This window comes from Myotis brandtii, unplaced genomic scaffold, assembly GCF_000412655.1.
Source record: "Myotis brandtii unplaced genomic scaffold, ASM41265v1 scaffold773, whole genome shotgun sequence".
Classification (NCBI taxonomy): domain Eukaryota; kingdom Metazoa; phylum Chordata; class Mammalia; order Chiroptera; family Vespertilionidae; genus Myotis; species Myotis brandtii.
This window is the reverse complement of record NW_005371095.1, coordinates 236,214-246,464: the sequence shown is the minus strand read 5'-3', so window position 1 is coordinate 246,464 and position 10,251 is coordinate 236,214. Positions and strand designations below refer to the sequence as shown.

The window sequence follows — 10,251 nt, the reverse complement described above, 5'->3', positions numbered from 1 at the left end:
TTGAGGGCAGTTCCCCTGGGGGCAATTTCACAAGAGACATGGTCTGAGTTAGTGAGTGGTAACGGGTACTGTGACCAGATGTAAACCATATGCCCAGTACTTGATGGAAAAATTGGGCAACAACCACTTAAGGAGAGCCTACTGGGAGCAGGGGTGGGGGTAAGGGAAGAAACAAAGATGAGTGACAGCCAATCCTGCCCTCAAGAACTTTCCAGTCCTCTGCGTCTCCTGGGGACTGGCCTCGTGGGGGCTGTATATTTTCAAAAACCTCCTTTGCATCCGTTTTTAAGGTTCTCCACTTCCAATGTGGAAAACACTTATGATTCCTCTCCAAGATACTCTAGTGGTCTTCTAACTCGTCGCTGTTTGCACTGTCTGCAGAATTTATCTCCCAGCTCTTTCACTACTTGCTATTGCTTGTGCAGAGCAGAAGGAAGAGTTCAGGGCTTTGGACATCCTAACTGCTAAGATACCTTCAATCAACAAGCCAGACTATAAATCTAAGTGGTTTTTTTTCTCTTTTAAAAAAATCAGCCATTTAATGTCTCTGACCTGAGTTTTTTATATTGTGGTGCAAGTGAGTTTGAGGACCCTGCCATTCATGTGTAACGTGACCAAGTCTGACATGAGCCTTAAGGGCTTTTCCAAGAGGCAGCAATGATGTCACATCCTCTCCTCAGTCAATAAGTCAAAGGGAAGCCATTGGCCTATTGGACATACACAACCAAGTAGAGACTAATGGTCAAAGTGCTAAATCCAAAACACAGTTTCAAGTTACAGGCAAGAGAAACAGGAGCGGATATTATAGATCCTCTGTTTAGAGAAGCTCTTGATGACAGGAACTGATTATCTGAGAGAAGTAAATATCTTGCAAGATTAAAAGCAAGCTCCCTGGTTCTCCAGGGCTCACATTCTAAGAAGGAAAGACCAGCGAGGCTAAATGTTGACAGCAATGGTGGGGAAGAACGATTCAGTGTACTAGTAATTCAGAATCTTTGGACCATGCTGTTTTTGCTTCACTTTAGCCGTTCATTACTGTTGGGGGCGAGTTCCCTGATTATTTGGGCATTCTGTCAGCTGTTTCTTTGAGGTCAGCCTTTGGACTCATTGTATTTCTTCTATACATTGTTATTGTGAGCGAATAGCAATAGGTTTTATAGGAATGCTGATGGATTTACTTAATTGCGGGTTCTGCTACTCCTTTATTTTTCATCCATGGAGCTTGGCAAGCAGACACCATTATTAGGGTCATTCCTTTGCCATTCAAGGTCTATTGTTACCATCATTCAAAAAGTAATACTTTAATAGTGGGTTCCTTCATCCTTCTAACCACGGTAGTCATCGGGTTTCAACAAATAAATTTGGGGCCCATCCTTTCTCTTACTTTCTCTCTTTTTTTCTTCCCTTCTTTACTTTCTTTCTTATCTTCCTTTCCTTCTCCCTGCCTTCCTGCCACAAATATTTATTGAGCACCTGCCTGGTGACACAGGGGTATCAAGATTTGCTTCAGGGCTAATCCCATAATTACTTTATTAAATCTCTTTGCACCTCCATTTCTCCCTTTCTAAAAGAAAGTCTTTCCCTTTTACCATCTCACAAGTTTATTGAAATGCTTTGAGGAGGATTCAGGGGTGTTGGAAGGAAACCAGTTCAGTGGCAATGGCCACAAAACCAGATATGTTTAGTTTAAATGGAGTGTCCAGAAATTGCTCAGAACAAGATTTCATTGGTTCATAAACTCTGAGAAATTTCTGTGAGAATGATGTCAGAAAACTCATAATGGCCCTTTTACCATCTCACGAGCTTATTGAAATGCTTTGAGGAGGATTCAGGGGTGTTGGAAGGAAACCAGTATCAGTGGCAATGGCCACAAAACCAGATATGTTTAGTTTAAATGGAGTGTCTGGAAATTGCTCAGAACAAGATTTCATTGGTTCGTAAACTCTGAGAAATTTTTGTGAGAGTGATGTCAGAAAACTCGTAATGGACCTGAGCACAGAAATAATTGACCAGCAGGAGAATAAATTCAGGTAAACACATTTACCTTTTAGAAAAAAAATATAATGCCAAATACTATAACTGTATAAGTTCCTTATAGAAGTAAACAGGCTCTAAATTCTTAAGAAAACAAATTTAGAAAATCACTGGTGGCACATGAATTTGGCCCTTAGCTCCAGCTCAGGATCTCTGTGGGAAAAGGATGGAGAACTGACTCCAGGTAACCTGAGGGGTCCCCACCTGACAGCCCCAGAGGGAGTGAGGGTTGGGCTCATCAGCACAGAGGGGTTAAAATCAAAACATCTTCTAAAGAAGCATTTTTTTTATCCATTTCCAATTCCTTTTTTATAGTTTTCCTACAGAAAGGACATTTTGATAAAGATTTGCAAAATGAAAAAACCTGGAAGCAAAACATAGAGCACATACATTTAAAGAAGACTGAGATGTGCTTTGAGGAAAGAAAACTAAAATTTAGAGCAAATGATCAAATTTGTGATCACATCAGTGAATTTAAAGTGAAATCTTATTTCACTTCTAGTCTATAGCCCAGAGGTTCCAAAACGTTCTCAGTCCTTGGCAGCCTTAGTGTCTGTCACAGTAATGTTTTCATAGCATCTCTAGGCACACAGTTCCATGTATTAAATAGGTTGAAACTCTTTAATAAGTATCTATGTCCTGATAAATGTGTAGCTATTTGAAAAACTAATAACCATAATGTTTTTATTTCATTCTTAAATAATCATAGCACATTTTATTGGTGGGATGTGAGTACCTGTTAGTCACAACAGATTTTTCAAACTGGACTCCATCACCTGCCTCGTTTCCTATTCCACATTATTCCACATTGCTATTATGTGTTACGTGTCTCCCCCTCCCACCACCACCAATGCACCTAAACAAATGCCCAGCATAAAGTGAGTCCTCCATAAGTGTTCATTAAATGAATCCATAGAAGCATTGGAATTGGAGAGAAATAGATTTCCATCTGGCTTTGCTATAAACCAACTAAGTGACCTTGGATTTAACCTTTGAGTGTAGGTTTTTATTTTTGTAAAACCGAGATAAAAATGAATGACTACCTGGATTATTGTAATGATTAAATGAGTAATTAAAACAGCACAGTGTCTGACATTTGTAACTTCTTAATAGATAATACTTTTAAATATTTAAAATACTAAGTATTTAAATATTAAATTATTATTTCAGTTTTCTTTCATAGTCAGAAAGTATTCTAGAAGGCGAACTTTTAAATCTGGCAATAAATATCTATAGTCAAAATTCCAAAGGAAAATAGGATTAGAGTTAGATGTAAGGAATTCCTGGAAGGTCTTTTCTAGATGAGAATTCAGAAGTAAAAATAACAAAAAACCTAGTTCAAATCAGACGTATGCTTTTCAGCAGATTTTCTGCTGCTGAAACTCTCTGGTCTTCAGTTTCCTATTACGTGAGAAAAGATAATAATACTCTCACAGGATGCTATTAAGAAAAGTAGAAGAAGTAGTCTCCTTCATCCCTTCTAGAGAAGAGGCAGGAATGCTTGCCTGGTGGGATTCTGGGTCCCAAGGCTGGAGGCTTAGAGACCTCTCAGCACCATAAATTAGAGTGTGTGGGGACAATTGCTGAAGGTGGTATTCAGTGGGTTTCTTATTCTGTCAGGACATAGGCTATCTTAAACTTGGCTATTTACCAATCATAGTTTGGTTTGGAATACAGAAACCACTCTAAGTATTTCACACAGAAAATAATTTAATAACAAGTATCAGAGACTCACAGAATAATTGGAGGGGGTGACAGCAACAGGAGAGTAAAGGTCAGGATGGCCCCTGCCAGCTCTCAGCTAGCTGAATGTACAACAATCGCAGGGAACTGCCATTGTTGAATCATAGGTGGACACCCCAAAACTACTGTCAACCCCACAGGCTGCTGTCTGCCGGAGGCCACAGGCCTGCTCACCATTGCTGGCGAAGAAATACGGCTCCTCCTCCACCTTCCAAACATCACGAGGGACCCGGTCATTGATCAGAACAGAAGCCAGGACCCTGCTGGCTGGGAACTATGGGAAAAGTAGTTGTCAGGCTTCTACAAGACTGGGGAGTAGGCAGGAGGGTGCAGGAATGCTCATGAGAAGTCAGCACCAAAGACGGAAGGCGAGGAAGGAAGGACACACCTAGATATGAAGACAAGGGTGTCCAGGGAAGGGACCATGGGCAGAGCTAAGACAAAGCCCACATCAGTTGGGGGCTGACTGGCAGCCTCATCTTCCCTTGGTGAACAAAACAGGGAACAGCCCAGTGGCATCGGTGGCAGTGCAGGTAGGTGATGGACTCCCAGTTTCTGTTAGGGATCTCCCTCTTGCTATTCAATACTAAGGACACGAGGCCGAGGAAACCAGCACTGTTGTTTCTTCCCTTCTGGAACTCCCCCTCCTAGCTGGCCTGTGAGCACCTCCGTTATCCTCCAGCCATCCTTCCTTTGTGTCCTCGCTTCCTTTCACTTCTCGAGATGTACGAAAGCATGGAATCCATCCATACCTCGATGCACTGAGCTTTTCTTTTCCAATTCAAAGCAGGTTTCGCCAACTCCTCCTCATCAGCTTGCCTTTGCCAGGCTAACCCTTAAAGACAGGTTTGTCCTTCAGCTCCCCATAGTGCGCTTCATCTGGACTCAGTAGAAGATGTCAGATTTGAACGATCTTTTCTGCCGTGAGCCCGGAAAGAGTGGGACCATTTCTGTCAGGTGCTTTTTCTTTTTCTTTTTTTTTTTTTAAGACTGCTCTTCTTTTAGACAGAAATAAACTGGGATGGGAGAGAAGCCACCTGGTCAAAGTCACACAGACAACACATGGCCTAACCGACTGGAAACCAGCTGTTCTCATGTGTCCAGCAACACGTGGTGAGGACAGAGGAGGGGCCCTCACGAATATTTGCGGTGAGCAAATCCCTTCCATTTCAAAGAGCCGTGTACACTCCAAGCATTAAAATCAGCACATTGCAGTCTGGAACGTATCCATTTGGAGTAATTATACCTTCTCCACAGTAATAGTTTCCTTTGCAATGTGGAGAGAATTAACTTTTTAAAATATCACGTTCAGTAATCCTGCAGGCATCATAGTCACTGAGTGCTTGTTGTCCGAGGCACTGATTGGCTGGCCAGACCTCTCAGTGTGGTCCTCTAAGTGGCGAGGACTACTGAGCACTGATTATGAGAGGAGAATGTTGCAGGCAAATTATGTGGTTTCACAAAACGAAAGCAGCAGGATCGGCCCAACTGCTTTTGTAAAGGGTCAATTCCTCCCTTTTGAAATTTGATTTTTGAGTTTCTATTGGGTTCCTGGATAGTTCTTTTCCACAAAATGAATACTTAGCTTAGCCAAGATTTCTTTTTCTACTTTTGCTTCATAGTACATTGTGGGTTTTTTCATGAAAAGTCATCAAGTAATGTGCTCCCTGCCTCTTTTCCTCGGGGATGAATTGTCTTTTTCAGTTTAAATCTGGCAAGCCTAGGGCTTCTCATTTAGCTCCATTGGAAAGGGGCCAGAAGTGATGTTTTATAAATTCTTGCCACAGAAGCTGCTGCTCTCAGTCACTTTCCATTTCAGGTCTGACCCCAGAGGGCACAGCCTACAGCAAGGAGTGCCTTGAGACCAGAGGGCACTCAACACCACTGTGGACCCTCCACATCTCTGCAGGAGGTAATTCCACTTCACTGATACGGGAATTTCGGACTGGAAAGTGCGGTGTTCCCCTGGGCAGGATGGCTTCCCCGGATTCTTTGTCTGTCGGAGTCCAAGAATGAAACCACAGGCAGAAGACGGTATAGCAAAGGTGGAAATGTATTGAAGAACAAGTGCAGATTCCCACGTGGGGAGGGGGAAAGGGTCCCACAGCACAGACTCCCCCATGGGGAGGAGGGAGAGTCCCACTGAGTTCCTTTTCCCCTCGGATTTATAAAGGCCACAGTTTTTGTGCCGGATATCCCCTCTGATTGGCCACTATTCCCCTTTGATTTGGTCACTATAGCAACTCCTGAGCTCAAAGGCCAAACTTCACATGGGACATGTGAGGCCTCCTTCTTTATTTTGTAAATATAGACCTTTGGCTACTCCCAGTTCCCTTATCTTACGGAAATGTAACTTCTGCTGGCTCCCTGATTCTTTGTCTTATGGAAATGCAACCTTTGTAGATCTGTAGCCCTGTGTTTCTTCCATGGACCCCCTTAATTTTAAAAATTCCCTAAATTTGCCTATTTCACCCCTAAAAATTCCTATGTCATTACAATATTACCACATATTTAAGGTCTGTAAAGCCTAACCTTTTTGCACATTCATGTTTAAACATTAAATAATAATTGCATTCCAAAGAAAGTCACCCTTAAAACACATACACAGTCTTGGGAGGGGGTAAGAATCTCTTTGGGGGAAAAATGAGCAGAAACTGAAGGGAAATAGGAGGAAAAAGGATCTTGGAAACTATTTTTATTGACTCTGCAAGAGAATAGAACCCAATGGAGTCCTCTGATTTGCCCATAGGTAATTAGTGTCCTCTCATCCTCTCACAGAGTGCCTCGCTGGTGTTGAAGGAACATCCAAAAAGGAATTATAAAATGGGCTTAAAGTTTGCTATCTTTTCCCTTTACAAATGTTAAAGAAATTAAGGTGGCTTTTTACTGTGTTGCTAATATCCATCTATATATATAAAAGGCTAAGCGACCGTCCAACCGTCCGACTGGCTGGTAGGTATGACATGCACTGACCACCAGGAGGCAGATGCTCAACGCAGGAGCTGCTGAGCTGTGGTGATTTGGCAGCGTGGTTCACTGACCACCAGGGGGCAGATGCTTAACGCAGGAGCTGCCAAGCGACAGCAACTTTGCAGAGTGCCCTCTCGCACTCTGGGACCCCTCAGGGAATGTCGGACTGTCTGTTTTGGCCCGATTCCTGCAGGCCAGGCCCAGAGACCCCTCCTGCTGGAGGACCCTGCTCACTCTTCAGATGCCCTTTGAGCTGTGGCGCTGCCCCAGGTGTGGCTGACTGGGGAGGGACCATGGGAGGTTGGTTTCAGGGTTTGTCCAGCCTGTCTCGCTCAGTCCCACCCCACAGGCCACCTTCTAATTAATTTCCTTTCAATGTGCACAAATCCATGCACTGGGGCACTAGTAGTAATATAAAATTGGGAGAAAAATTCGTCACTGTCTTAGAAGACACAGCCCTTTTCTCTATGGAAATACTTGTGTGTCCTATGAATTCCATTTACATAAACAAATATTTAACATTTATACCTAACTTTTTTATCAAAAGTCCAGCATTTTAGTGAGATTTGTGAAAATATATATAGGAATAACAACCCTCTGTATCTACAAAATATAATTTAAAAATATGTTGCTCATTGAGTTTTTCTTTTATTAATAAAATACATATATGTTAATTTATGGAAAAATGGCATTATTAGAACAAGTTTGTAACTCTCAACCTCTCCACAACAAATGACTGAAATGAACAAAGAAATATTAAAATGAGGAAAATGATCTACTTGTTCACAATAATGAAAGCATACTGTGATAACTATATCAAAATGTTGAGGAGTAAATACTGCCACATAAAACAGACCTAATTAGTTTAAAATATATAAAAAATGGATATTATATTATCTAAGTCAATACCAAAATCATCCTTTAGTTCCCATTATGTATAGAATAGAAATAAAAGAACATTTCCTTAACATGATGAAAGTTATCTGTCATCATATTTAATGAGGGTATTCTTTTTTTATATATGTCTTTTTTTTTTTATTTCAGAGGTGAAGGGAGAGGGGGAGAGAGAGAGAAACATCAATGATGAGAAAGAACCATTGATCGGCTGCCTGCATGCCCTGCACAAGGGATCAAGCCCACAACCCAGGCATGTGCCCTGACTGGGAATAGAACCAGTGACCTCTTGGTTCATGGGTCGATGCTCAACCACTGAGCCACCCCGGCTGGGCTAGTGAAGGTTATTTTTAAACATTTAACTAAATGTAGGGAAACAAAACTAAAAAATAACCAAAACCACTAGTAAATATTGTTCTGATAATACTACCCTAAACAAGAAGATTTTAAAAAGGAATAAAGAAATATAAATTTGGGGAAAAAATGATATTTATCAGATGATTCAGGAAAGATTACTCAACAACAACAACAAAACTATTAGAACTAAAAAGAATGTTTAATAAATACTTGTTCCAGAACAAACAGACAATACAAATAGCTCTCTCACATCTGAGTAATACCTACCTTTTCCATTGCAGCTTCACCAACAGTCCTGCATGAGGACTACAGAAAACCTTCTGGCAGATGTGCCTCATTGGATTACAAAACCCATTGCACTGGGAGAAGGACTAGAAACTGAGCATTTAGGAACAGGGAGGATATTTAAACTTCACATATCCTTTTCTATTATTTGAATATTTACTGTGTGTAAAGACAACATTTTCATTCAAGTTGTGTTTTCTATTCACAAATATAAATATATTTAACATAAAATATTTTAATTCCCTATGCACACCCCCCATTCACTTTCAATATATTTCTGAACATAATTGATGCTTCCAGAAGATATTTCATGATCATACTTTGGCTTAACCTACACCTTTGTATATTATCATGATTCCCTGGGAAATGAGAATCATAATTTGAGAAACACAGCACTAATTTACTTTCAAAATGAGAGTTCCCTAATTCAAGTGCAGTTTATTGAAATATATAATTGTATCTTTGAAGAATTCCAAGTTTAATTAAAATAGGCATGCTTCTAGTTGTTTTCGTGCTACTCTTCGTTTGAGAGAGAAAATAAAAGTATTTTTGATTACAGAAGCCAGGTTAGAAACTTTGAGCCAGCCTGTTGAACAAAAGAAATAAAGAGACTTTAAAAATAATCTAGCCAATTATATCTTCAATTAATATCTTTCAGTATTAGAATACCTTCTAAATACATAATTTAATTTCATGGACTGATGACTTTCTTGGAAGTACAGCCTTGTATAGTGTGTAATTTGTAATAGTCAACTTCTTCACAGGATCACAGATTACATTTTTTTTAAAGTTTAACCATTTTCTTGTTGTCCTACCATGCCATTCTAAAATTATAACATTTTGGTCTGCAACAGCATTTGGAATCCCAGGCTTTAGAATTTTCATAGCCAGAAAGAAATGTTATTTTGGCTATAAGGTGTCTGTATATTATAATGTCAAAGAGAGTATAAATTTTTAAAATGAATATGCTTACTATTCAACAATAATAGTCACAAGATTTCATATACCATTCTAACACTTTGAGGGATAAAACATGATAAAAAAATTATGGAGGATATGGATGATGAAAGCTAATCTAGCCAATAAACTCTATTAAACATTATAAATCACAAGGAGATTTGGAAAGTAACTTATTTTCTAATGCCCATTGTTAGGGTTGCCAAAGGAGGAACACACAAAGCCAAAAGGAGTAAAGAATTATGAATTTATTAGGTCATCTGGAAAACCAGATTGGCTGAGCCCCAAAATGGCGCCAGCTCCCATGGACTGAGAGTCGGAGATTTTAAAGGACTCTAGGCGGGCTTTTCTGGGCATAGAATCCTCTGGGCGGGTCCTGAGGGGAAAGATAATGGTCTTAGCAAGTGGAATGTGGTCCTAGGAAGTGCTAAGCAAAAAGGAATGTCTGTTGTGAAGTAGTCAGTTCCCAGGGAGGGGTTGTCCATTCAATTATTTGATCAGGCCTAACACCCATGGAGCATTTATAAACATAAACCACATACTAGGCAACAAAGAAACCTTCTGTGATACCTTGGGAATAAGTATTAAACTCTGAGGTTAATATAATGAGTAAACATTTGTTTTATAAAGTTAAAAACTACCCAACCATTTATGTAAGAATCACTCTCTAAATTTAAGGGCAATCATCAAATTCTTAGAATAGGAGAAAGATAATATTACATATCAAAAACTGTTGTTCCAGTAAAGGCAAAAATTAGTGGAAAAAACAGATAATTAAATGCATTAATTATTAACAAGGAAAAAATTACCTTGGTGTTCAATAGAAGAAAATTTTAAGTAGAAATAAAAGGGTTATTGAAGATAAAATAAAGCTGAAGGATTACAAAACAGAAAATTAATATAGTTGATTTGTTCCTAGTCACATACTTAACAAGTAGTTGGGCCCAAAATGACTTTAAAGAGTATAATTTTAAATGATTTATTCTACCTCCTCCAACATGGTCATCAAAA

At 39.7% G+C, this 10,251-nt stretch overlaps 1 pseudogene; it reads left to right on the top strand.

Annotated features, from left to right (window-relative positions):
• Positions 1 to 1,983: 1,983 nt before the first annotated feature.
• Positions 1,984 to 10,251, top strand: part of LOC102245798 — a 40,284-nt pseudogene continuing 32,016 nt past the window's right edge.